Raw genomic sequence first — 27,453 nt, forward strand, 5'->3', positions numbered from 1 at the left:
TGTGGGTATTACCTAACACGTATAACATGCAGTACAAAGTTCCCTGACTCAGGCCCACACCCCTAATGAACAGGGCACCAGGAATGTCAGCTGGTGATGCTGCATGTGGGTATTACCTAACATGTGTCACATGCAGTACAAAGATGCCCGACTCAGGCCCATACCCTAATGAGCAGGGCACCGGGAGTGTCAGCTGGTGATGCAGCATGTGGGTATTACCTAACATGTATAACATGCAGTGCAAAGTTGCCTGACTCAGGCCTATATCCCTAATGAGCAAAGCACCGGGAGTGTCAGCTGGTGATGCTGCATGTGGGTTTTACCTAACATGTATAACATGCAGTACAAAGTTGCCTGATTCAGGCCCATACCCCAAATGAGCAGGGCACTGGGAGTTTCAGTGGCTGATGCTGCATTTGGGTATTACCTAACATATATAAAATGCAGTTCAAAGTTGTGTGACTCAGGCCCATACCCTTAATGAGCTGGGCACCGAGAGTGTCAGCTGGTGATGCTGCATGTGGGTATTACCAAATATGCATAACATGCCGTACAAAGTTGCCTGACTCAGGCCCATATTCCTAATGAGAAGGGCACCGGGAGTGTCAGCTGGTATGCTGCATGCGGGTATTACCTAACATGTATAACATGCAGTACAAAGTTGCCTGACTCAGGCCCATACCCCTAATGAGCAGGGAATCGGGAGTGTCAGCTGGTGATGCTGGATGTGGGTGTTACATAACATGTATACCATGCAGTACAAAGTTGCCTGACTCAGGCCCATACCCCTAATGAGCAGGGCATTGGGAGTGTCAGCTGGTGATGCTGCATACGGGTATTACCTAACATGTATGACATGCAGCGCAAAGTTGCCTGACTCAGGCCTATACCCCTAATGGGCAGGGCATTGGGAGTGTCAGCTGGTGATGCTGCATATGGGCATCTTCTAACATGTATAACATGCAGTACAAAGTTGACTGACTCAGGCCTGTACTCCTAATGACCAGGGCACCTGGAGTTTCAGCTGGTGATGCTGTATGTGGGTATTACTTAACATGTATAACATGCAGTACAAAGTTGCCTGACTCAGCCCATACCTCTAATGAGCAGGGCACTGGGAGTGTCGGCTTGTTATGCTGCATGTGGGTATTACCTAACATGTATAACATGCAGTACAAAGTTGCCTGACTCAGGCCCATACCCCTAATTAGCAGGGCATCGGGAGTGTCAACTGGTGATGTCGCATGTGGGTATTACCTAACATGTATAACATGCAGTACAAAGTTGCCTGACTCAGGCCCATACCTCTAATGAGCAGGGCACTGGGAGTGTCAGCTGGTGATGCTCCTTGTGGGTATTGCCTAACATGTATAACATGTAGTAAAAATTTGCCTGACTCAGGCCCATACCCCTAATGAGCAGGGCACCGGGAGTGTCAGCTGGTGATGCTGCATGTGGGTATTACCTAACATGTATAACATGCAGTGCAAAGTTGCCCGACTCAGGCCCATACCCTAATGAGCAAGGCACTGGGAGTGTCAGCTGGTGATGCTGCATGTGGGTATTACCTAACATGTCTAACATGCAGTACAAAGTTGCCTGATTCAGGCCCATACCCCTAATGAGCAGGGCACCAGGAGTGTCAGCTGGTTATGCTGCATATGGATATTACCTAACATGTATAACATGCAGCATAAAGTTGCCCGACTCAGGCTTATACCTCTAATGAGCAGGGCACTGGGAGTGTCAGCTTGTTATGCTGGATGTGGGTATTACCTAACATGTATAACATGCAGTACAAAGTTGCCTGACTCAGGCCCATACCCCTAATTAGCAGGGCACCGGGAGTGTCAGCTGATGATTTCGAATGTGGGTATTACCTAACATGTATAACATGCAGTACAAAGTTGTCCGACTCAGGCCCATACCTCTAATGAGCAGGGCATCGGGAGTGTCAGCTGGTGATGCTGCATGTGGGTATTACTTAACATGTATAACATGCATTACAAAGTTGTCCGACTCAGGCCCATACCTCTAATGAGCAGGGCATCGGGAGTGTCAGCTGGTGATGCTGCATGTGGGTATTACCTAACATGTGTAAAATGCAGTAAAAAGTTGCTTGACTCACGCCCATACCCCTAAAGAGCAGGGCACCAGGAGTGTCAGTTGGTGATGCTGCATGTGGGTATTACCTAACATGTATAACATGCAGTACAAAGTTGCTTGACTCAGGCCGATACCCCTAACGAGCAGACGAGCAGGGCACTGGGAGTGTCAGCTGGTGATGCTGCATGTGGGTATTACCTAACATGTATAACATGCAGTACAACGTTCACTGTCTCAGGCCCATACCCCAAATGAGCAGGGCACCGGGAGTGTCAGCTGATGATGCTGCATTTGGGTATTACCTAACACGTATAACATGCATTACAAAGTTCCCTGACTCAGGCCCATACACCTAATGAGAAGGGCACCGGGAGTGTCTACTGGTGATGCTGCATGTGGGTATTACCTAACATGTATAACATGCAGTATGAAGTTGTCTGACTCAGGCCTATACCGCTAATGAACAAAGCACCGGGAGTGTCAGCTGGTGATGCTGCATGTGGGTTTTACCTAACATGTATAACATGCAGTACAAACTTGCCTGATTCAGGCCCATACCCCTAATGAGCAGGGCACTGGGAGTGTCAGCTGGAGAAGCTGCATGTAGGTATTACGAAATATGTATAACATGCAGTACATAGTTGCCCGACTCAAGACCATACCCCTAATGAGCAGGGCACCTAGAGTGTCAGCTGGTGATGCTTCATGTGCGTATTACCTATCATGTATCACATGCAGTGCAAAGTTACCTGACTCAGGCCCTTACCCTAATGAGCAGGGCACCGGGAGTGTCAGCTGGTGATGCTGCATGTGGGTATTACCTAACATGTGTAACATGTAGTACAAAGATGCCCAACTCACGCCCATACCCTAATGAGCAGGGCACCGGGAGTGTCAGCTTGTGATGCTGCATGTGGGTATTATCTAACATGTATAACAAGCATTACAAAGTTGCGTGACTCAGGCCTATACCCCTAATGAGCAAGGCACCGGGAGTGTCAGCTGGTGATGCTGCATGTATGTTTTACCTAAGATGTGTAACATGCAGTACAAAGTTGCCTGACCCAGGCCCATACCCCTAATGAGCAGGGCAGCTGGAATGTCAGCTGGTGATGCTTCATATGGGTATTACCTAACATGTGTAACATGCAGTACAAAGTTGCCTGACTCAGGCCCATACCCCTAATGAGCAGGGCACTGGGAGTTTCAGCTGATGATGCTGCATGTGGGTATTACCTAACATGTGTAACATGCAGTACAAAGTTGCCTGACTCAGGCCCATACCCCTAATGAGCAGGGCACTGGGAGTGTCAGCTGGTGATGCTGCATGTGGGTATTACCAAGCATGTATAACATACAGTACAAAGTTGCCTGACTCAGGCCCATACCCCTAATGAGCAGGGCAGCTGGAATGTCAGCTGGTGATGCTTCATATGGGTATTACCTACCATGTGTAACATGCAGTACAAAGTTGCCTGACTCAGGCCCATACCCGTAAAGAGCAGGGCACCAGGAGTGTCAGCTGGTGATGCTGCATGTGGGTATCAGCTAACATGTATTACATGCAGTACAAAGTTGCCTGACTCAGGCCCATACCCTTACATAGCAGGGCACTGGGAGTGTCAGCTGGTGATGCTGCATGTGGGTACTACCTAACATGTATAACATGCAGTACAGAGTTGCCTGACTCAGGCCCATACCCCAAATGAGCAGGGTACCGTGAGTGCCAGCTGGTGATGCTGCATGTGGGTATTACCAAATATGTATAACATGCAGTACATAGTTGCCCGACTCAGGCCCATACCCCTAATGAGCAGGGTAGCGGGACTGTCAGCTGGTGATGCTGCATGTGGGTAGTACCTATCATGAATAACAAGCAGTACAAAGTTGCCTGACTCAGTCCCGTACCCCTAATGAGCAGGGCACGGGGAGTGTCAGCTGGTGAGGCTGCATGTGGGTATTACCTAACATGTATAACATGCAGTACAAAGTTGCCTGACGCAGGCCCATACCCCTAATGAGCAGGGCACCGGGAGTGTCAGCTGGTGATGCTGCATGTGGGTACTACCTAAAATGTATAACATGCATACAAAGTTTCCTGAGTCAGGCCCATACCCCTAATGAGCAGGGCACCGGGAGTGTCAGCTGGTAATGCTGCATGGGGTATTAGCTAACATGTGTAACATGCAGTACAAGTTGCATGACTCAGGCCCTTACCCATAATAAGCAGGGCACTGGGAGTGTCAGCTGGTGATGCTGTATGTGGGTATTTCCTAACATGTATAACATGCAGTACAAAGTTGCCTGAATCTGGCCCATATTCCTAATGAGCAGGGCACCAGGAGAGTCAGCTGGGGATGCTGCATGTGGGAATGACCTAACATGTATAACATGCAGTACAAAGTTACCTGACTCAGGCCCTTACCCCTACATAGCAGGGCACTGGAAGTGTCATCTAGAGAAGCTGCATGTGGGTATTACGAAATATGTATAACATGCAGTACATAGTTGCCCGACTCAAGCCCATACCCCTAATCAGCAGGGCACCTGGAGTGTCAGCTGGTGATGCTGCATGTGGGTATTACCTAACATGTATAACATGCAGTACAAATTTACCTGACTCAGGCTCTTACCCCAAATGAGCAGGGCACCGGGAGTGTCAGCTGGTGATGCTGCATGTGGGTATTACCTAACATGTGTAACATGTAGTACAAACATGCCCAACTCACGCCCATACCGTAAAGAGCAGGGCACCGGGAGTGTCAGCTGGTGATGCTGCATTTGGGTATTACCTAACATGTATAACATGCAGTACAAAGTTGCCTGACTCAGGCCCTAACCCCTAATGAGCAGGGTACTGGGAGAGTCAGCTTGTGATGCTGCATGTGGGTATTACCTAACATGTATAACAAGCATTACAAAGCTGCGTGACTCAGATGCATACCCCTAATCAGCAGGGAACTAGGAGTGTCAGCTGGTGATGCTGCATGTTGGTATTACCTAACATGTATAAAATACTGTACACAGTTGCTTGACTCATGCCTATACCCCTAATGAGCAAGGCACCGAGACCGAGAGTTTCAGCTGGTGATGCTGCATATGGGTATTACCTAACATGTGTAACATGCAGTACAAAGTTGCCTGACTCAGGCCCATACCCCTAAAGAGCAGGGCACCAGAAGTGTCAGCTGGAGATGCTGCATGTGGGTATTACCCAACATGTATAACATGCAGTACAAAGTTGCCTGACTCAGGCCCATACCCCTAAAGAGCAGGGCACCAGAAGTGTCAGCTGGTGATGCTGCATGTGGGTATTACCTAGCATGTATAACATGCAGTACAAAGTTGCCTGACTCAGGCCCATACCACTAAAGAGCATGGCGCCAGGAGTGTCAGCTTCTGATGCTGCATGTGGGTATTACCTAGCATGTATAATATGCAGTACAAAGTTGTCTGACTGAGGCCCATACCCCTAATGAGCAGGGTACCGTGAGTGTCAGCTGGTGATGTTGCATGTGGGTATTACCAAATATGTATAACATGCAGTACATAGTTGCCCGACTCAGGCCCATACCCCTAATGAGCAGGGCAGCGGGAGTGTCAGCTGGTGATGCTGCATGTGGGTAGTACCTAACATGTATAACAAGCAGTACAAAGTTGCCTGACTCAGGCCCGTACCCCTAATGAGCAGGGCACCGGGAGTGTCAGCTGGTGAGCCGCATGTCAGTATTACCTAACATGTATAACATGCAGTACAAAGTTGCCTGATGCAGGCCCATACCCCTAATGAGCAGGGCACTGGGAGTGTCAGCTGATGATGTTGTATGTGGGTATTACCTAACATGTATAACATGCAGTACAAAGTTGCCTGACCCAGGCCCATAACCCTAATGAGCAGGGTACCGCGAGTGTCAGCTGGTGATGCTGCATGTGGGTTTTCCTTAAGATGTATAACATTCAATACAAAGTTGCCTGACTCAGGCCCTTAACCCTAATGAGCAGGGCACTGGGAGTGACAGATGGTGATGCTGCATGTGGGTATTACATAACATGTGCAACATTCAGTACAAAGATGCCCAACTCAGGCCCATACCCTAATGAGCAGGGCACTGGGAGTGTCAGCTGGTGATGCAGCATGTGGGTATTACCTAACATGTATAACATGCAGTTCAAAGTTGCGTGACTCAGGCCCAAACCCCTAATGAGCAGGGCAGTGGGAGTGTTAGCTGGTGATGCTGCATGTGGGTATTACCTAACACGTATTACATGCAGTACAAAGTTCCCTGACTCAGGCCCACACCCCTAATGAACAGGGCACCAGGAATGTCAGCTGGTGATGCTGCATGTGGGTATTACCTAACATGTGTAACATGCAGTACAAAGATGCCCGACTCAGGCCCATACCCTAATGAGCAGGGCACCGGGAGTGTCAGCTGGTGATGCAGCATGTGGGTATTACCTAACATGTATAACATGCAGTGCAAAGTTGCCTGACTCAGGCCTATACCCCTAATGAGCAAAGCACCGGGAGTGTCAGCTGGTGATGCTGCATGTGGGTTTTACCTAACATGTATAACATGCAGTACAAAGTTGCCTGATTCAGGCCCATACCCCTAATGAGCAGGGCACTGGGAGTTTCAGCAGCTGATGCTGCATTTGGGTATTACCTGACATATATAAAATGCAGTTCAAAGTTGTGTGACTCAGGCCCATACCCTTAATGAGCTGGGCACCGAGAGTGTCAGCTGGTGATGCTGCATGTGGGTATTACCAAATATGTGTAACATGCAGTACAAAGTTGCCTGTCTCAGGCCCATACCCCTAATGAGCAGGGCACCAGGAGTGTCAGCTGGTGATGCTGCATGTGGGTATTACCAAATATGCATAACATGCCGTACAAAGTTGCCTGACTCAGGCCCATACCCCTAATGAGCAGGGCACGGGGGGTGTCAGCTGGTGATGTTGTATGTGGGTATTACCTAACATGTGTAACATGCCGTACAAAGTTCACTGACTCAGACCCATACCCCTAATGAACAGGGTACCGGGAGTGTCAGCTGGTGATGCTGGATGTGGGTGTTACATAACATGTATACCATGCAGTACAAAGTTGCCTGACTCAGGCCCATACCCCTAATGAGCAGGGCATTGGGAGTGTCAGCTGGTGATGCTGCATACGGGTATTACCTAACATGTATGACATGCAGTGCAAAGTTGCCTGACTCAGGCCTATACCCCTAATGGGCAGGGCATTGGGAGTGTCAGCTGGTGATGCTGCATATGGGCATCTTCTAACATGTATAACATGCAGTACAAAGTTGACTGACTCAGGCCTATACTCCTAATGACCGGGGCACCTGGAGTTTCAGCTGGTGATGCTGTATGTGGGTATTACTTAACATGTATAACATGCAGTACAAAGTTGCCAGACTCAGGCCCATACCTCTAATGAGCAGGGCACTGGGAGTGTCGGCTTGTTATGCTGCACGTGGGTATTACCTAACATGTATAACATGCAGTACAAAGTTGCCTAACTCAGGCCCATACCCCTAATTAGCAGGGCATCGGGAGTGTCAGCTGGTGATGTCGCATGTGGGTATTACCTAACATGTATAACATGCAGTACAAAGTTGCGTAACTCAGGCCCATATCCCTAATAAGCAGGGCACCAGGAGGGTCAGCTGGTGATGCTGCATCTGCGTATTACCTAACATGTATAACATGCATTACAAAGTTGTCCAACTCAGGCCCATACCTCTAATGAGCAGGGCACTGGGAGTGTCAGCTGGTGATGCTCCTTGTGGGTATTACCTAACATGTATAACATGCAGTATAAAGTTGCCCGACTCAGGCTTATACCCCTAATGAGGAGGACACTGGGAGTGTCAGCTGGTGATGCTGCATATGGGTATCTTCTAACATGTATAACATGCAGTACAAAGTTGACTGACTCAGGCCCATACTCCTAATGAGCAGGGCACCTGGAGTGTCAGCTGGTGATGCTGTATGTGGGTATTACTTAACATGTATAACATGCAGTACAAAGTTGTCCGACTCAGGCCCATACCTCTTATGAGCAGGGCACTGGGAGGGTCAGCTTGTTATGCTGGATGTGGGTATTACCTAACATGTATAACATGCAGTACAAAGTTGCCTGACTCAGGCCCATACCCCTAATTAGAAGGGCACCGGGAGTGTCAGCTGGTGATTTCGAATGTGGGTATTACCTAATATGTGTAACATGCAGTACAAAGTTTCCTGAGTCAGGTCCATACCCTAAAGAGCAGGTCACCGGGAGTGTCAGCTGGTGATGCTGCATATGGGTATTACCTAACATGTATAACATGCAGTATAAAGTTGCCCGACTCAGGCTTATACCCCTAATGAGGAGGACACTGGGAGTGTCAGCTGGTAATGCTGCATATGGGTATCTTCTAACATGTATAACATGCAGTACAAAGTTGTCTGACTCAGGCCCATACCTCTAATGAGCAGGGCACTGGGAGGGTCAGCTTGTTATGCTGGATGTGGGTATTACCTAACATGTATAACATGCAGTACACAGTTGTACGACTCAGGCCCATAACCCTAATGAGCAGGGCACCGGGAGTGTCAGCTGGTGATGCTCCATGTGGGTATTACCTAACATGTATAACATGCAGTACCAATTTGCCTGACTCAGGCCCATACCCCTAATGAGTAGGGCACCGGGAATGTCAGCTGGTGATGCTGCATGTGGGTATTACCTAACATGTATAACATGCAGTACAAAGTTGTCTGAGTCATGCCCATACCCCTAATGAGTAGGGCAACGGGAGTGTCAGCTGGTGATGCTGCATATGTGTATTACCTAACATGTATAACATGCAGTACAGAGTTTCCTGAGTCAGGCCCATACCCTAATGAGCAGGGCACCGGGAGTGTCAGCTGGTGATGTTGCATGTGGGTGTTACCTAACATGTATAACATGCAGCACAAAGTTGTCTGACTCAGGCTCATACCCCTAATGAGCAGGGCACTGGGAGTGTCAGCTGGTGATGCTCCATGTGGGTATCACGTAACATGTATAACATGCAGTACAAAATTGCCTGACTCCGGCCCATACCCCTAATGTCCAGGGCACCGGGAGTGTCAGCTGCTGATGCTGCATGTGGGTATTAACTAACATGTATAACATGCAGTACAAAATTCCCTGACTTCTCCCATACCCCTAATGAGCAGGGCATGGGGAGTGTCAGCTGGTGATACTCCATGTGGGTATCATGTAACATGTATAACATGCAGTACAAAGTTGCCTGACCCAGGCCCATACCCCTGATGAGCAGGGCACCGGGAGTGTCAGCTGGTGATGCTGCATGTGGGTGTTACCTAACATGTATAACATGCCGTACAAAGTTGCCTGACCCAGGCCCATACCCCTAATGAGCAGGGCACTGGGAGTGTCAGCTGGTGATGCTGCATATGGTTATCTTCTAACATGTATAACATGCAGTACAAAGTTGTCTGACTCAGGCCCATACCTCTAATGAGCAGGGCACTGGGAGGGTCAGCTTGTTATGCTGGATGTGGGTATTACCTAACATGTATAACATGCAGTACAAAGTTGCCTGACTTAGGCCCATACCCCTAATTAGCAGGGCACCGGGAGTGTCAGCTGGTGATTTCGCATGTGGGTATTACCTAACATGTATAACATGCAGGACAAAGTTGCCTGACTCAGGCTCATACCCCTTACGAGCAGGGATCCAGGAGTGTCAGCTTGTGATGCTGCATGTGGGTATTACCTAACATGTATAACAGCAGTACAAAGTTGCGTGACTCAGGCCCATACCCATAATAAGCAGGGCACCGGGAGGGTCAGCTGGTGATGCTGCATGTGGGTATTACCTAACATGTATAACATGCAGTACACAGTTGTACGACTCAGGCCCATAACCCTAATGAGCAGGGCACCGGGAGTGTCAGCTGGTGATGCTCCATGTGGGTATTACCTAACATGTATAACATGCAGTACCAATTTGCCTGACTCAGGCCCATACCCCTAATGAGTAGGGCACCGGGAGTGTCAGCTGGTGATGCTGCATGTGGGTATTACCTAACATGTATAACATGCAGTACAAAGTTGTCTGAGTCATGCCCATACCCCTAATGAGTAGGGCACCGGGAGTGTCAGCTGGTGATGCTGCATATGTGTATTACCTAACATGTATAACATGCAGTACAGAGTTTCCTGAGTCAGGCCCATACCCTAATGAGCAGGGCACCGAGAGTGTCAGCTGGTGATGTTGCATGTGGGTGTTACCTAACATGTATAACATGCAGTACAAAGTTGCCTGACTCAGGCTCATACCCCTAATGAGCAGGGCACTGGGAGTGTCAGCTGGTGATGCTCCATGTGGGTATCACGTAACATGTATAACATGCAGTACAAAATTGCCTGACTCCGGCCCATACCCCTAATGTCCAGGGCACCGGGAGTGTCAGCTGCTGATGCTGCATGTGGGTATTAACTAACATGTATAACATGCAGTACAAAGTTCCCTGACTTTTCCCATACCCCTAATGAGCAGGGCATGGGGAGTGTCAGCTGGTGATACTCCATGTGGGTATCATGTAACATGTATAACATGCAGTACAAAGTTGCCTGACCCAGGCCCATACCCCTGATGAGCAGGGCACCGGGAGTGTCAGCTGGTGATGCTGCATGTGGGTGTTACCTAACATGTATAACATGCCGTATAAAGTTGCCTGACCCAGGCCCATACCTCTAATGAGCAGGGCACTGGGAGTGTCAGCTGGTGATCCTGCATGTGGGTATTACCTAACATGTATAACATGCACTACAAAGATGCCCGACTCAGGCCCATACCCCAAATGAGCAGGGTACCGGGAGTGTCAGCTGTTGATGCTGCACATGGGTATTACCTGATATGTGTAACATGCAATACAAAGTTGCCTAACTCAGGCCCATACCCCTATTGAGCAGGGCACCGGGATTGTCAGCTGGTGATGGTGCATGTGGGTATTACCTAAGATGTATAACATGCAGTACAAAGTTGCCTGACTCAGGCCCATACCCCTAATGAGCAGGGCACCGGGAGTGTCAGCTGGTGATGCCGCATGTGGGTATTACCTAACATGTATAACATGCAGTACAAACTTCATGACTCAGGCCCATACCCCTAATGAGCATGGCACTGGGAGTGTCAGCTGTTGATGCTGCATGTGGGTTTTACCTAACATGTATAACATGCAGTACAAAGTTCCCTGAATCAGGCCCATACACACCAAGGATCACCATGTGTGAACAGCCTTTCATGTTCACTGAGAATATATATAAAATTAAAATTGACAGGCAATTCAAATAGCCCGGATGTACCTGCTGTTTGTGACATGGTGTTAGAACCAAAATACTATCCAAAATATTTCAAAACATCAACTCCAATGACCACCTCACAATAGACAAAAAGAAACACACTGGATCAGCACCAAAACCAGCAGTTTATTGATTAACAGCAATCTGGTACCTCAGCAATTCCCCTTCAAGGGTTACAAATAATATTCAGCCATTTTTATATTCAAATAGCAGGCAATCAGTGATTTTGACAACTAGATAAAATAAATTAGTTTTAAAGGCATAGTGTTACCAACCTTACAAACACAGATACTTCACCAAGGTTTGATACCACAGTCTAGTGCCAATATATATAAAAAATACATATACATAAATATATATATTTTTTAAACATCTCACATTCTCACTAAACCCTTTACTCATATAATATACAAAAAATGTTTTTTAAATAAATTCAAGCATTTATTTCCTGATTGAGACCCAAAGGAGACAGAGTCTTATATATTAAATAATATTACCTACTGAAAACTGTTTAGTTTTCTCAATTTTCTTTAGCTGCATAATAGCAATTTTGGGTGGAAAATAATCACTTCCAGTATAATCCTTCTCCCTTAGCAGTATCCCATTAATACTACAGCTTTATCATTATTGTCTTTTTGCCTCTTCTTTCATTATTGCAGCCCCTTTAACAATCAGTATTATTGGTCCCCTTTTCATTTGCCCTCATATTCTGCCGAATGTCTATCCTTGAATCTTTTTTTTTGTTGTCAAATTCAAATGCTCATCTCTATCTAAATGTGTCTCTTGCAACATTGCTATTTGCAACCTACATTTCTTAATATGCTTCAATACTCTGCTTTTTTCTGTACTTGTAAGCCCATTTGCATTCACTGATAAGATAGACAGAATAGACATTTGTAATAGAATATTATACATGATAATTGTTTTGAATATGTATTTCCAGCTTTTTGCTTACATGCACACATTAATGCTTGGTGGGCTGATCTTTTGAGTAGTTGCTTCCTCATTCCCATTTCAACGTGTCATCTTTTTCATGACATTTTGCTTCAAGAAAATATTCAAAGAAAAAAACTAAATACATTTTTGGAATCCACATTCTTTTTAATTTAAAACAAACACAGAAAACTGTACATGTTTTAAATAAACAAAGTTTATCCTTCCAGATAGTAGCAGTTGTTCCAAATCTACAACTGAACTCATGGGTATCACATCAGCTGAAATTAAGGTTACCCATGCTAAAGCACATGGTACAGCCTATGTGCCCATTTATATGGATTACTGTTTGTTCTTTTATTATCTTGATCCCCTTTGCAGATATGAAAAACAGCTTGCATGCTTTCAGTAAATCTTAACTTTTAGCCCTAAGACAAGTACATCAACTACCTTTAAATAAACCAAATTGTACATTGTACTATTAAATGAATTGAAGTATTATGACTGCCGGGGAAGCTAATATTATCTATTCACTTCATACAGTTTCAAACTTTATTTTTCATTGAACTACTTGCCAATGTACCTTTAACTGTTACATTTCTCTCAAAAAATAGAGAGTCCAGAACTCTCAAGATTAATTGTATTTTTATCTACAGACAGCTTTACTTCAGGCAAAAGCAGTCAGCAATGAAGAAAAAAAAAAAAAAAAGTTATTGCAGATGCATGGAAGAATCTTTGCAAATTTCACTCAGAACACAACGTACAGATGTATCGTGTCAAGTGCCTGCACCTGCAGACTTCTTGTTTCCCAGTGAGAGCAATTGCTAATAGATAAACAAACTAAGTTAATAGCTTTGCTGATTCAAGATACCTAGCATTTCCCATGCCTATGATGATTTTGTCTTATTTTTCTATTTGATTAAAAAAGAAAACATATTTACAGCTTAAATCAAGGATATTAATCTACACATCCACCCTTGTAAAACAGAGGAAATTGCTGGTTAATTCTAGATATATTCAATGCACTTTATACCCCTCCTGCCACAAATTCATTGCTGGGATAACTGAAGAATACAACATTATATTACCTTTAAATTAGTTTTGACAGCCTTTCTCATTTTGTTACAGTAAAACATTCTACATTTTACAAGTAAAAAAGGGGTGCATGTTTGCTTTAACATCTTTAACATATACAGCGGTCACTGATTAGACTCCCATTCTTTATATTTAACATACCCCCTAGCTGCACATTTTGCAGAACTGCTTCACAATATAACATGTATTTTATATCACGTTTTATATACTAATGTTAATAAAAACAAAAACTGTTTTACTTACAGTCATTTTCTCATTCCCTTCAGTAACTTTCTAAACATTAATGGCATATAGTGGAGTATACACTTTGCAGTTCACCCTCAAGTTTAACAAACATTTTCTTGCAAAGCTATATCTCACATATCTATTTCTATATCTAGTAGGATTGATGCTTCATATTCTTCTATTTATTCACTAATTTCAGTGTTGCTTGTCTTCTTCCTGATCATTCAGTCTTCTAACAAGCCTCTGGTTCAAGTCCAAAGGACTTCTGATTCTTCGAGTCAGTTCTTGTGTTTTTTTTTTTTTCTCTCTCAACATTTTCTTTTGGAACATTAGAAAGTGTTTCACTGTCAAAGTCTCTCTATTGGGCTTTGTTAGAAGCATGAGAAGCAAAGTTCACTTGTGCATGCTGCCTCACTGTTTGTTGGATAAACTTTTTTATTTCCTACTCAACCTGTTCTGCCTTTGCTCCTTCTGGAAAAAAAGTATTCTGAAGTCAGATGGATACAGCAGCTTGCATCTCATACTTGTCTCTCAACATTCTGTGATTGCTGGAATAAACTTGCATTCTCTTCTCCCTGGTGTATAGTGAAGAATCATTTTCCACAAATGCCCTCCTGTCTCCAGTTTTTAGTACTTTTACCTTCTGTCACAGTTTTGTCAGGATCAACTCTTTCTGTTGGTGTGATTGCTTCTTTACTAATACAGGTCTTGCCTGCTTGCTCATGGACAGATTTGGAGCATATGCCCTTTAAATAAACAAATCCTGCTGTGGAACAATAGTTCATTTGCTTATTTGTACTTTTATAAAATAAATAATGTGCTCTTTACAGTTTCCCTGGCACATCAGATAATCACAGGTTTTCTCTGTATGCTGTTTTCGAACTCCACTATTTTTGAAACAGCATTTCCTGAGAAGCCCCATACTCTGGCAACCTTTTTTTATTTCAACCACTGATTTTTGAAGTTTTATCAGTTCATCTTAAAAGTTATTTAAAGCTTCTTCTATTTTTCCAGGCATTTTTTTTTACTTGATATATTCCTTCTCTGTTTCATTTATTTTACACACCTCTGAGTACATTTGATCAATTTGTTTTCCTCTAAATTACTGGAGGCCATCTCATGTACCAGAGCTAAAATCTGGACTGCTTTTTTGGTCAACAGATGCAGGATTCTTATCAGCCAGAGTTTTCTCTTCACCATTTCTGGATGACTTTCTTTCAGGCTCACCAAATTTCTTCTTTGCTAACATCAAGGTAGTATAATTACTAGCCAGTGGCTGAACTGTACACAAACTGGCAGTTTTAATAGCACTTTTTCAGTTTCTTTTTTCACACTGAGAGAGCTGAAATCAAGCTGTTGCTCAATGTGCAGCCATCTTAGAAATCTGTGAGCCATTATTTTTCTGGCTGCCTTTGTTGTTTCCTTCTAACTAGTATTGTGTTTTTTTTCTGCCTTCCATGTTTGTTTTTTTTTTTTATTTCCTATATATGGCATGTTTTCCTTCACACTTTATGTCTCCCTGTTTCAGAACTTCAGACTATTTTACATCCATTTTTGTTTTGCAGATTTATGTCACATGAATGCTTGTTACATCTGTAGTGGGCAATTCTGATGTACCCAAACAGAAATCACACAAGGACCAACTCAGTCAGACTAATGTACTACATGCTAGTTACATTACACTGCAAGGATGTTTACCATACTCTTAAACTTTTTTTATTACTTTACTGATAATCTGAAATGCATAGGTGTATCGATAGGTGAGATAAGGGAGGTTGGCATAATGGTTAAGGTGTTTACCTTACAGACACAAGGTGCAGGGTTTGATTCTCACATGAGGTAATTGGCTAGGTGTAAAATGACCCACAAGGGAACTTAGCCTAGTACTAATCTATGAACCTATCTATAAAACTTTAAGGAAAGCCACTTGATATTTCAGATTCTCACTTATTTAATAAAATAAGTTTTAGAGCTGAGTGCTGTTTTTCTGTTTTGATGTTTCCTCCTTTTTTTTACTTTATTTAGGCATTGAATTTGTTAACTGAAGTTACTGAAGTAATATGTTGGCTGCTTAAGGCTTCTAAAATACATGGACCAGGATTCTCATGTTTTTGCATGAGCATGTTATTACTTACTGCATGTTTTCACAGAATGTCTCTGCAGCTTTTTGAGTCCATCTCTGATTTCTAAATGAGAGGGTTCGCATGCCAGTAAGGCCAATTATGGTGGTCACCATGGAGTGCAACCCCAAGAAAGGAGCAGCAAATGGTTGCACATGGAGGGCCTCTGTACTTTCTTTCTTTCTTATTCATCCATGTAGTTGTATAGGATTCTGGTTTAGACCTACGATTATTGTACATTTGCATACTGCCTGTCTGAGACATTATTCAAAGTGTAAATTTGCACTATCATTGTTGCAATGGTGACATACATCTTTAACTCTTCTTCTTCCTCTTGCATTCTATTTCTGACATCAATAATCTAGCTATGAGGACTTGCAGTGCATCCACGACCACATGGTAGCCAATCGTATGAAGTTCAATACCTTAGGGATGGCAGCTACGGCAGTTCATGCCACAATGAGGGATTGCATTGCTCCAGTCTTTTTCCCAGTGAGGGCATCTGGAATTTATGTCCAACATGTACAATATGAGAGTTGTCAGGGAAACAAATGAACACCTATAGACCAGATATGAGTGATTGTCCAGTCTTCCTGTTTCCATCTAAGGAGCATCTCTCTTATCCAAGATCATAGTCCTCCAGCATTTCTTCACGTAGAGCTTCATGTCCGAGTTTCTTTCATATGGACCACTGAAATGTCCTATAACTTAGGCTCCCTGTCTGTAAAGTAGAATACTTGATGCTAGTTTAAAACTCTACAGCACAGTTTCTTGCTGAGAGATCTAGGTACAGACATATTACACTGCTCCTGTGTAACTCTCACTGGCTTCCTGTTCATCAACAGATTATGTTTAATGGTCTGTTCATGGTTTATTTAGCTGTGCTTGACTTGGTTCCCCATACATGCAAGATGTTCTGATTCTGTTCTTGCCCCAGTTGGCTCACAGTGTACACTTGGCCTTCCAAAGGCTGCTGGCTGGTCCGGCAGTGCATCTTGAATCTTCTGGTATACACATTTTTCTCTTTTAAGGCCTGCAGTTAGGAAATGCTATTTAAGTGGCCGAGACAGTCTCCCACAACTACAGGCTTTAAAATCTCCTTCAAGACCTATATGGAATCAAGTAAGTCAGCCCGGCACTTGCTCAAAACTTATAGCAAGCACTTATAAACCCTAGCACTAGACCCTTCTGTACTGTATAGAAGGACAAGGCTTTCTATTCAACCTTACCAGCCATCCAGTAAGACAGTTCACTGTACCTATCCAGGCATGTCCAAAGGGCAGTTTCAGGTGTACTCTCCAATCCAACTGGTGAATCTGGGCATTTGAGGCAATGTTACAACTGTCTCATGTACGCAGACAACCCCCTCCTCCTACCACCAAAGACTAATACATGTGAGAGATGCAATTATACAGCCAAACTAGAGGCTAAGCTCTCTCAACCCAAGACTGGATCAGACAGTCAAGAGGAGAAGGGAAATACTTGCATCATACCACCAGTCTTACATAGACCCATTAAACCAGGACCGGCAAAAAACACACATAAATACATGAAAACATACTTGGAGGCTCTAAATAAAAATCTGCAAAACCAACAGAGGCCTCCAAAGCAAGCATCCAAGCCACCTCCACCCCCCCCCCCAACACAAACCATGAAACACATACTTCACAAAACCAGTGTACCATGCAATCATAGCCCTTAAGGCAAAATAACATACCCAACATACTAGTAATAGGTGACTCTATAGTCAGGCACACTGACGTCCCACTCACTAGGCTGAATAAGGAGAAGGTTACTGTTAGCTGCCTGTTGGGTGCCAGGATCCGCCACATAACACAAGCACTCAGGTCACTCCAGAGCAAGTACAAATATGACTCTGTCATTGTCCATGTTGGTGTGAATGACCTGAGCCGTACCTCCCTGGACTACATGAAGAGAGACATGGAAGAGTCCTCTGATCACATAGCCCAGGCTGGTATGACCCTGACTCTGAGTAGCATCCTGCCCCCACCAAGAATGATACCACAGTATAAAGAAAAAATTCTCGATTTCAACAATTGGCTAAGTTTCTGGTGTCATTCAAAGGGGATCCAGTGTCTGTCTGCCTGGGATGACATGCTTGACAATCCACGCTGCTTCGCTAGGGATGGCTTGCACCTGTCACCCTTAGGCTTTCAAATACTGGCCAAGGCTCTTGCCAGCTCCATAGTGCCTTTTTTAGGCAAGGCTCAAAAGACAAACCCACCACCTTAAATAGCACAAGTAACAAAAAACTGAGGGTAATGCTACTCAATGCCAGAAGTCTGGACCTCAAAATGCACGCACTTGAGGCACTCCTCAGTATGGAAAAAAATTTATATATGTACAGTAACAGAAACCTGGTTTAAGGCTCCAGAGAGCACCCCAGCACTACCAGGCAACAACTCATACCATACATTTCAGCCACAAAACCTGGACCGAAATACAAAAGGCAGGGGTGTATCCATATTCATCAAGGATACCCACACCTCCAGGTTAGTGGCACAGCACGATCCTTCAGAGATCATCCACATGCAACTAACAATGGGCAAAACTGCAATTCAAATTGTAGCTTGCTATAGATCACCCACCATGTCCCAGGACCTCCATTCCACATTTCTGGAAACACTGGGAAATATAAGGGTCCTACCAAACACCCTAATATTGGGTGATTTCAATTACCCAAACATTAACTGGGAGAACTACTCAAGTACTAACTCCCTTGCCCAAGTTTTCCTAGAAGTCATAAACACAAATGCCCTGGTTCAACTGGTCAACACTCCCACCAGAGGTGACAACATATTGGACCTGGTCATCACCAACATGGGTGACCAGTGTTCCGCACCAGAGGTCAACCACTCGCTGGTTAGATCTGACCATAAACAAATCACTTTGGATATCCATAACATTGCCCAAGCTGCAAAATCCTTTACTAATGCATTCTATGGTCAGCTACAAGAATGCATGGATCGTGCCATCCCAAGCCCAAGAAAAGGTGGACTGGTGGACTCCTACCATAAGCAAGCTATACAATAGAAGGAGGAAACTAGTACAGAAAAGAGTAAAATCCCAAGAAGGGAAGACATCCCTGATCAGTATCAGCAAGAAACTATGATCCCTCATAAAATCATCCAAGGCGAGCTTTGAAAGAAAAATTGCCAAGGACTCCAAAGATAACTACAAGGCATTCTTTAGCTATTTCAAGAATCTACGTGGCAATGCTCAGATCTGCTCAGAGTTAGTGCAGAATGGCACAAAATACACTGAAGCGACCAATATCTCCAACATCCTGGCAGACAGGTTCAGCGCAAACTTCACCCCCCTCACACCCCCAAAAGGGCCCATAACCATATCAGAAGAATGTAGAGTCCCTGAAATCACAGACACTCAGGTTAAAACAGCCCTCTCCAAAGCCAAAAACACAGCATCAATGGGACCGATCGGTGTCCCAGGCTGCGTCCTACACAAGCTCAAAGATGAACTAACCCCTCACCTAAACACACTGTTCAAACTCAGCCTCTCCACAGGCTACATACCCATAGAGTGGTACACAGCAACAGTTATTCCACTCCACAAAGGTGGAGCCACAACAGACTCTGGGAACTATTTCCCTATAAGTCTGACTAGCTTGGTCTGTAAGGCTTTGGAGTGCATCATCATGGAACTCATTAACAGAGACATTGGGAACCTCCAAACACTGGACCCTACCTGGTTTGGCTTTGTTAAGGGCAGATCATGCCTCCTAAACCTGGTGGACTTCTTTGAGACAGTTACCAAGGCTATAAATGAGGGAAAGGTGGTACACACAGCCTACCTAGACCTCGCTAAGGCCTTCAATACCATTCCCCATTCTGATGTTATAGACAAGCTCACCAGCCTGAACATAAACCCCTACATCACAAGATGGGTTGCCAACTGGCTCATGAACAGAACCCACATGGTGAAAGTTGCGGGAGCTAGGTCCGACTCTAAACTGGTTACAAGTGACGTTCCCCAGGGCTCAGTCCTAGAACCCCTCCTGTTCAGCATATACTTTTCAGAGGTACAGGCAAGCACAGGAGGACTATGGCTGACCAAGTTCACAGACGACTGCAAACTAGGGAATATAATTGACTCTCCGGCTGACACACACATCCTCCAAAAGGGTCTCACTGAGATGGATACCTGGTGTCAAAATCATGTCCTCAAGCTAAATGCCAAAAAGTGCATAGTCATCCCCTTTGGAAAAAAACAAAGTACCCACAAACTAGTCCCCTAAATACGGAAGACGTAATAAGGGATCTGGGGACCCAAGTAGATAGTAATCTCACCTTTGATAATCACATTGCCAAAGTGGTTAGAAAATCCTTCTACGTGGCCCCCCTAATCAGAAAAGGGTTTGCATCCAGATCAAAAGAGGTCATTGTGCCCCTCTACTCATCACTCATCAGACCCATCATAGAGTACAATACCCCATTTGGGATGTACCTTACAAGACACCTGCAACAGCTGGAAAGACCACAGAAGTACCTCACCAAGAGGATCACTGGCCTCAAACAGATGCCCTATGCAACTCGACTGAAGAAACTCCAGTTGTACTCGGTTGCATACCACCTACTCAGAGGTGATCTCTGCCTGGCTGACATACAGGTCCATGTCCAACCTAGAATTGATGGACATGCTCCACCTAAGAAAACCTTATCCCCTCAAGCCACACACTGTAGGGATCTAAACCTCACTACAACAATAAATGGGACATGCCGGAGTGATAGATTTCTGTCCCAGACACTTCCCATGCTTTGGAACAAGATCCCAATCTACATTAGGCAGATCTCCTCGCTAACACTCTTCAAGAGAAACCTTGACGAGTAGATGGGACACAGAAAGTTTACCTTGGGGATCACTTCAGTGGCTCTGCTGGACAGAGGTACAGGGAACTAATCTAAGGGGCAGCGAAAGCCAACACATTCTGGCTAGGCTTATAAATGCCTTTGGGCAGATAGCCTAGTACCAACCTATGAACCTATAAAAACAGTAAAACTGAAGACAGATAGACATTTAAGACAACAAATAAAACAATAACAGAAAACACTTTAAACTCAGCTATACATGTTCTTTATATTAACTGTAAAATTATGTATATTTTAAAAAAGCATCTGGAATGCAATAGGCATAATCTATAATCCAGCATTGCAATTCCATTGAGTTACTGTAGCATGTTTGTTGTCAATCTTCACTGTAGTGTCCAACAAAGATACCGCAATCCTACATTTCTTTTGTTATGAACTCCACTTACAATGCAAATATAGAGACTTCAGGAAACCACAAAAAAAAAAAAACATAAAACCACATAACTTAATAACACTGTATACAAACAGGACTGAGCTCAAAACCACAGATCATGTTATACAGTTCAATGGCTTAAACCACATACTGTTCAATATCTTACCCACTTCCCAACTATGAAAAAATGCTTTAACTTTGTTGGAATCATAGGCCAAACCTGTTTCACAAAGGGAAGACCAACACACTTGCTGATCAAGGGTGAGCACCAACAAGTCAGATGTCTTGCAGCCCTGGGTGAATTGCAGCAGGATTGACTATTTTATACAAGCCATTTTATTCAGATGTGCAGCAGTACAAAACACATTAGCATATCAGGCAGAAGTTTGGAAAGAAAACACATTTTTATATGTTTGGAAGTCAACATGCCCACTATTCTCCGACCATCTCATTCCCTTCTGGAAAAATGTTGTTTCTGTGATAAGCAAACTATGTCAAGGACAGGCCAAATGAGAGATCTATTCACTTACTGTTGGCTCTGATAAGCATATTGAGGTTAAGCCATGCAAAAGTCTCTGTACTGCTGCTTTGATTTCGTATTTCTGTAGCTTAAAAACACCAGGCTGTCCCATTAAATACACTGATTTGCTTTCAGTTTCATACCGGCCTGGTGAGTAAAAGCTGCAAATTATTCTTTCTGGTATTCAGTTGCAAATTATCTTTACTTACTCCACCTGCCCCTGCTGCATCCTGACACAGGGAGTGCTCAACCACACCAGTATCAATTTACCATGTTTGTCACACTGGTCTGAATACAAGTGTGATGTCTGGCTAATATCCCACTGGACTGCCACCAATTAATGTGATGTCCCCCACTTAAAACCTGGGTCAGTCATTAAGGAGCCTCAGTCCTCACTTTTGACATCAGTGCGGGAGCATCACGGAAATCACCGGAGCACAGAACACACAAGAATAAGATTCCACAATTTCCCTTAAGAGTACAACAGGAATATGCTCTGTTTCCTGGGACTAGACTATATACCTCTGTCCACCCCAAATGTAATCCCTTATCATACACTTCAGAGAAATGTGTTCCAGTTTAAGACCTCTGACTCATTCACACTCAAAATAAATTTAAATCTCACACACTCAAACACTTATGGGAAGCCTGACACAGATTTCCAGCAGTGTCCCCTCCCCAGTACAAATTGTAAACACTGCCATCAGAGTCAGACAAATCTACGCACCCTTCAAAGAGTGATAAAGTATTAAAAATTAAATATCAAAATAAATTATGGCTATGACCAGAAGCACCCAGGCATTTGAGGTGACCAGGGGAGTATCAAACAGGCTACAATGTAAAGTAATGAAAAACATTTAATAATAAGTAAAATGATTGCAAGAATATAAATTAATAATTTTTAATAAACACCAGAATTCAATCACCAGAAATATAAAACTAAACTATAGGATAGAAGTCCATCATCTTAGAAAAACTCTATCTAAATAACTAAAGTTTCCTAATTTAACTAGAAAATACTATCCCTGACATAACAGCAAGACAAGGCAAAGGCAGGCTTACAGTTTTGGTCAGTCCTTTTTCTTGGGTATCCACTGTACAGCACTGTATCTGACTGCAACTTTTAAATAACTGCACAGCTCTTCACTTACTGTTCACAACTGACTTCAGCAGTCTCTTTTATAGTGCAGGTTAACAGTCTCAACTGTCTTATTTTAAAAATAACAGTCAGCTGTTTCAAAAAGTTATTTTTCCTGTCAATCAGCTGTAAAAATAATCACATAGCAACCAGGAACGTTCTAATGACATCACCTGCTGATCAACTGATTCTCCATAGACAGTTTGTACTTTAGAATCTCCCTCACAAACATGTGCACTTAGAAATGTATAAAAACACTGACAGAGTCTTTAAACATTTTGTATAAACAGGAAAATACGCAACATTTGAAAACGTATTAACATTTTCACAATTAGACATGCTGGCATACAATACAAGTTAATCTGAGAATATACACAAATCTCCTGCCAGACATGCTAACAAAAATGACAGTTGTTTCATTTTCTTCACAACATGAAATAAAGAAAACTGCCCTATGCACGAAGAATTCACAAATGTGGTTTTCTTCTTCTTATATTGGTAATTGTGGCAGCTATGGTCCTGGCGTGATGAAAAGAATGCCTGAAATGAGTATGCAGTTAAATCAGCTAAGTTTATTTAATTATTCATATTACTCTAAACTCAATGAAATGTCAAAAATAATAGACAGTATGTCTGTTTGTCAAAAAGTAGTCATAATAATTTGTGCTGTCCAGCTACATTTTTAAACACCTTTATTAAATTATTAGTTAAGACACATGCACACAATATGTTATTAGAAAATAAAGTATAGTAAAATGTTTCCATTTACATACGTTACTTGCTTTCTTTCTTTCTTTATGACATTTTTTTCAGTCCAACATTACATAAATTGCTGAAGTGCTGCCTTTCCTTAAACCTCACTCCTCCTCCTGAACATTATTCTGCATGTATTTTTTCTAACAATTGCCATTTAGTTCTATGTAATTTGCTCCTTCCCTTCCCATTTTTACAGTGTTTTCTTCCAGTTTATTTATCTCCTTTACAATATTCAATATTTCATATGCAGCTGGTTTAGCTTTTGATTTCCATTTTCCAGTTATTGATTTTATTTTTGGGCATCCTGCAGAATTAAAAAAAAAAAAAAAAACAGCAATCTTTTTTTTTTTCCACCTATTGTATTTTCTTGGTTATGCTTATGAAACAGTTTATGCACTACTTTCCATTTGTAAAATATTTCTTTTTTATATAACAAGTGTTGTTTTATATTATTGTCTTTTTGTGGAGCTTTTCTCCCCGGGCCTCTACTGAAAATGGACATGTATCCAGCTAGACTAGCCCAGTCAACAAATGTAAAATAAATAAAAATAAAATAATAAGACCTTAGTATGTTTAGACAATTCAGATCCTGTATTCCAGCTCAAAAGAATAATTTCCTTGGTTACAGCCATTTGGTCCCCCAATATTTCTAACAAAGGAATTTTTAAAATGGGACATCTCATAACACTCCCAAACATGTTCCCAATTACCTTTATTCTGCATCATACCTTCAACATTTAAAATCTACCTGAGGAAAAATTCTTTGAAGTCTGCTTGGGATACACAAATACCTAGGCAAACTCTTCCATGCAAAATTCTGACTCTTTTAGACTGTTGCAAACTTCAGAACCATACATATGTCCTCCAGTTGTTCCCCTTATAAACTGATTTTCCAGTCTGTATTCCAAATCTTTTCTAATGCTTTTAATTTATTCTTATAGTTATCATGCAGTATTTTGCATGCCCCACTAATTACCCCTTTTAAACAGCAGCTTCTGTTCTAGATTCGACTAAAAATCTCTACCAGAGTAGGTTTTTCTCAGACTCCCCTTTCCCTTTCTATTTGCCTCTGCTCTGATGTTAATCCTTGATATGGAAGGCAGTCTCTAACCTGCAGTCTGAACTTCTTGGCCTCATCCCACTCTATTATCTTTCCCTGTCTAGTTTTCTCCAGATATCTTGGTCCCATTTCCAGTTATAAATTCCATCCCCTCTTGCCTATTTCTTCTACCCCTATGACGCAGTGGTGCAGCAGTAGCGTTGTTGCCTCACAGCAAGAGATTCTTTGGTCCGATTCTTGGCTGGGGTGCCTTCTGTGTGGAGTCTGCATGTCCTCCCTGCATTCATGTGGGTTTTCTCCGGGTGCTCCAGTTTCCTCCCACGTTACAAATATATGTGTCTGGAGCATTTCTCCCTGGGCCTCTGCTGAAGATTGGCTTTGTTCCAAGTCAGACTTTCTCGGTTAACAAACGATAAATAAAATATTTGTAGTCATCCCTATTGGTGAAATTTCCTTTCTCCATTCCCATGTTGGTTTAGTTCTTAGAATACCTTTTGCAGCTTTATGAATATAATATTATGTTTGATAGTTATTATTTTCCTTAAGGCTCTACATCCCAAATCCCACTATTTCCTTATTTCCTGAACTCCTCCCCTCATCATCATCATCATACCTGTCTACTTTGAATTCTAACTTTCTGCTTGTGTTTTATATATGAGTCCTAAATGTGCAGTTCTTAAATATCCCTTCCAATCAGGTAACCCTAAACAACCTTGTTCTACTGGGAGGATTAACTTATTCCACTTAACTCTTCCCTTCTTTCCTTCCTAGATAAATTCCTTCAACTCTTTATTAGTTACTGTTCACAACTTCTCTTCTGGTTGATATAAATATGCCTAACCTGCATATAAAACTAAAGTTACTAAAACCATTTTCAATGCTTGCATTTTACTATCCATATACATAATCATGAGCTTTCAGTTTCTTAGTTGTTGTATTATCTTTTTAGTCTCTTCTCACATACTCTTAGCTGCCATAACAGGTACCTTTTTAATAGGTTCATAGGTCATAGGATGATACCAGGCTATTGGCCTGGAGGCCCTTATAAGCCCAGCCAAGAATTTCACCCATGTTCCCTCAAAGTCAGCACCTGCTTCCCCAGCCTTCCAGCAGGGACACAGGTGGGTGTATTTTCTGTTTCCCATCCAGTCATCCAGGTTTGTCTTAAAGAGGGCAACAGAGATACTCTACTTGACATGGAGAGGGAGTCTATTCCACATATGGGGAAGTCTTTGGGACACAAATATATCCCACCAACAAGTTCTATTAATATCACAGATCAGGTTAAGGCCTCATGTATGGGTTGCATGAGCGGAATTTCACTTACAGATATGCAGCAAATCCATCAAGGCTGGGTCTGAGAAGGCCTTGTATTCCAGACACAGGTCACCTCTGAGCAGTTTGTATGAGAATGAGTAGAGGGGGCAGGGCTTTTAACCTATATGTATAGGATAGGTGTTTGAGACCCTGGATTTTCCTGGTCAGAAACCTCTGTGGTCTCTCCAGCTGCTGCATGTGCTTTCAAGATACATGCCGAAGGGGGCATTGTACTCAATAATGGGTCTGATAAGGGAGGAGTACAGGGATGTTATGACCTCTTTGTTCCTGGATGAAATACCCTTATTTATGAGGTGTGCCATATAGAAAGCCTTCCATGCAATGGAGCAATGTGGTGGTCAAAACTCAGGTTGCTATCATCCTGGGTGCCCAAGTGCCTCATGACTGATTGCATGCTTAGTACATTGTGATTAATGTGATAATTAGTGGGGGTACTATTTTCCCCAAAGGGAATAATGATGCATTTCTTGGCATTCAGTTTGAGGTCATGCTTCTGGCACCAGTCATTAGTTTGAGTAAGGCCCTCTTGGAGGATGCTCACATCACTAGAGGAATTTAAGACAGCACCCACCTTGCAGTCATCTGCAAACTTGGTCAGCCACAGACCACTGGTTTTGGCTTGCAATTCAGAAAAGTATATCCCAAACAGTAGAGGCCCCAAGATGGATCCTTGGGGTACACCGCTCATTTTTAGTCTACTACTAGAGGCTGCTTCCTCTATTTTGACAAAGTGGGTTCTATCAGTGAATCAGTTAGCTACCCATTTGGTAACATATGGGTTGATGTCTAGCTGGGAAAGTTTATCTTTTGTGCCCGAGTGGAGAATAGTATCAAAGGCTTTGGTTAGGTCTAGGTAGGCGGTGTGCATCATCTTCCCCTTGTCCATGGCTATGGTGACTGCTTCAAAGAAGTCGACCAGGTTTACCAGGTGTGATCTTCCTTTGACAATAGTAAACTGTGTGGGGTCAAGCATTTGGAGGTTGCCAATGCCCTTGTTTATAAGGTCCTTGATAATGCATTCCATGGCCTTGCAGATTAGGCTAGTTAGGGTAATGGGCCTATAATTGCCTGGGTCAGTGGATGCTCCACCTTTGTGTAGAGGAATGACAGTGGCTATCCTCCATTCAGCTGGGACAAAGCTGGTGCTCAGGCTTTGGTTGAATAGGGTGCCTAATTAAGCTGAGGATACAGCCAGGGATGTCATTGGGTCCCATGGAGACTGTATTTTTTGCCTTTGAGAGGGCATTAAAGACTTGCTCCCTGGTGATGAGGGAATGGGGGCAGGTGTAGGGGATGTCCTGGTTCACTGATGGGGGCAGGGGGTTGAAGTTTTCACTGAACCTAAACATGGGTGCCGAAACCATAGACCCAGGAGGAGGGGGAGCCCCCCCCCATTTTTATAGCTGCAAGACCTGTTGGGAAAAATTAATGAAGTGGAGTGTGCACGCTAATGTGGATTTGTGCGCGGAAGTTAAACTAACTAAACTAACTTCTATTATTCTCTTA

This window comes from Protopterus annectens, chromosome 1.part1 (genome assembly GCF_019279795.1).
Source record: "Protopterus annectens isolate FY-2018-M chromosome 1.part1, PAN1.0, whole genome shotgun sequence".
Taxonomy (NCBI): Eukaryota; Metazoa; Chordata; order Ceratodontiformes; family Protopteridae; genus Protopterus; species Protopterus annectens.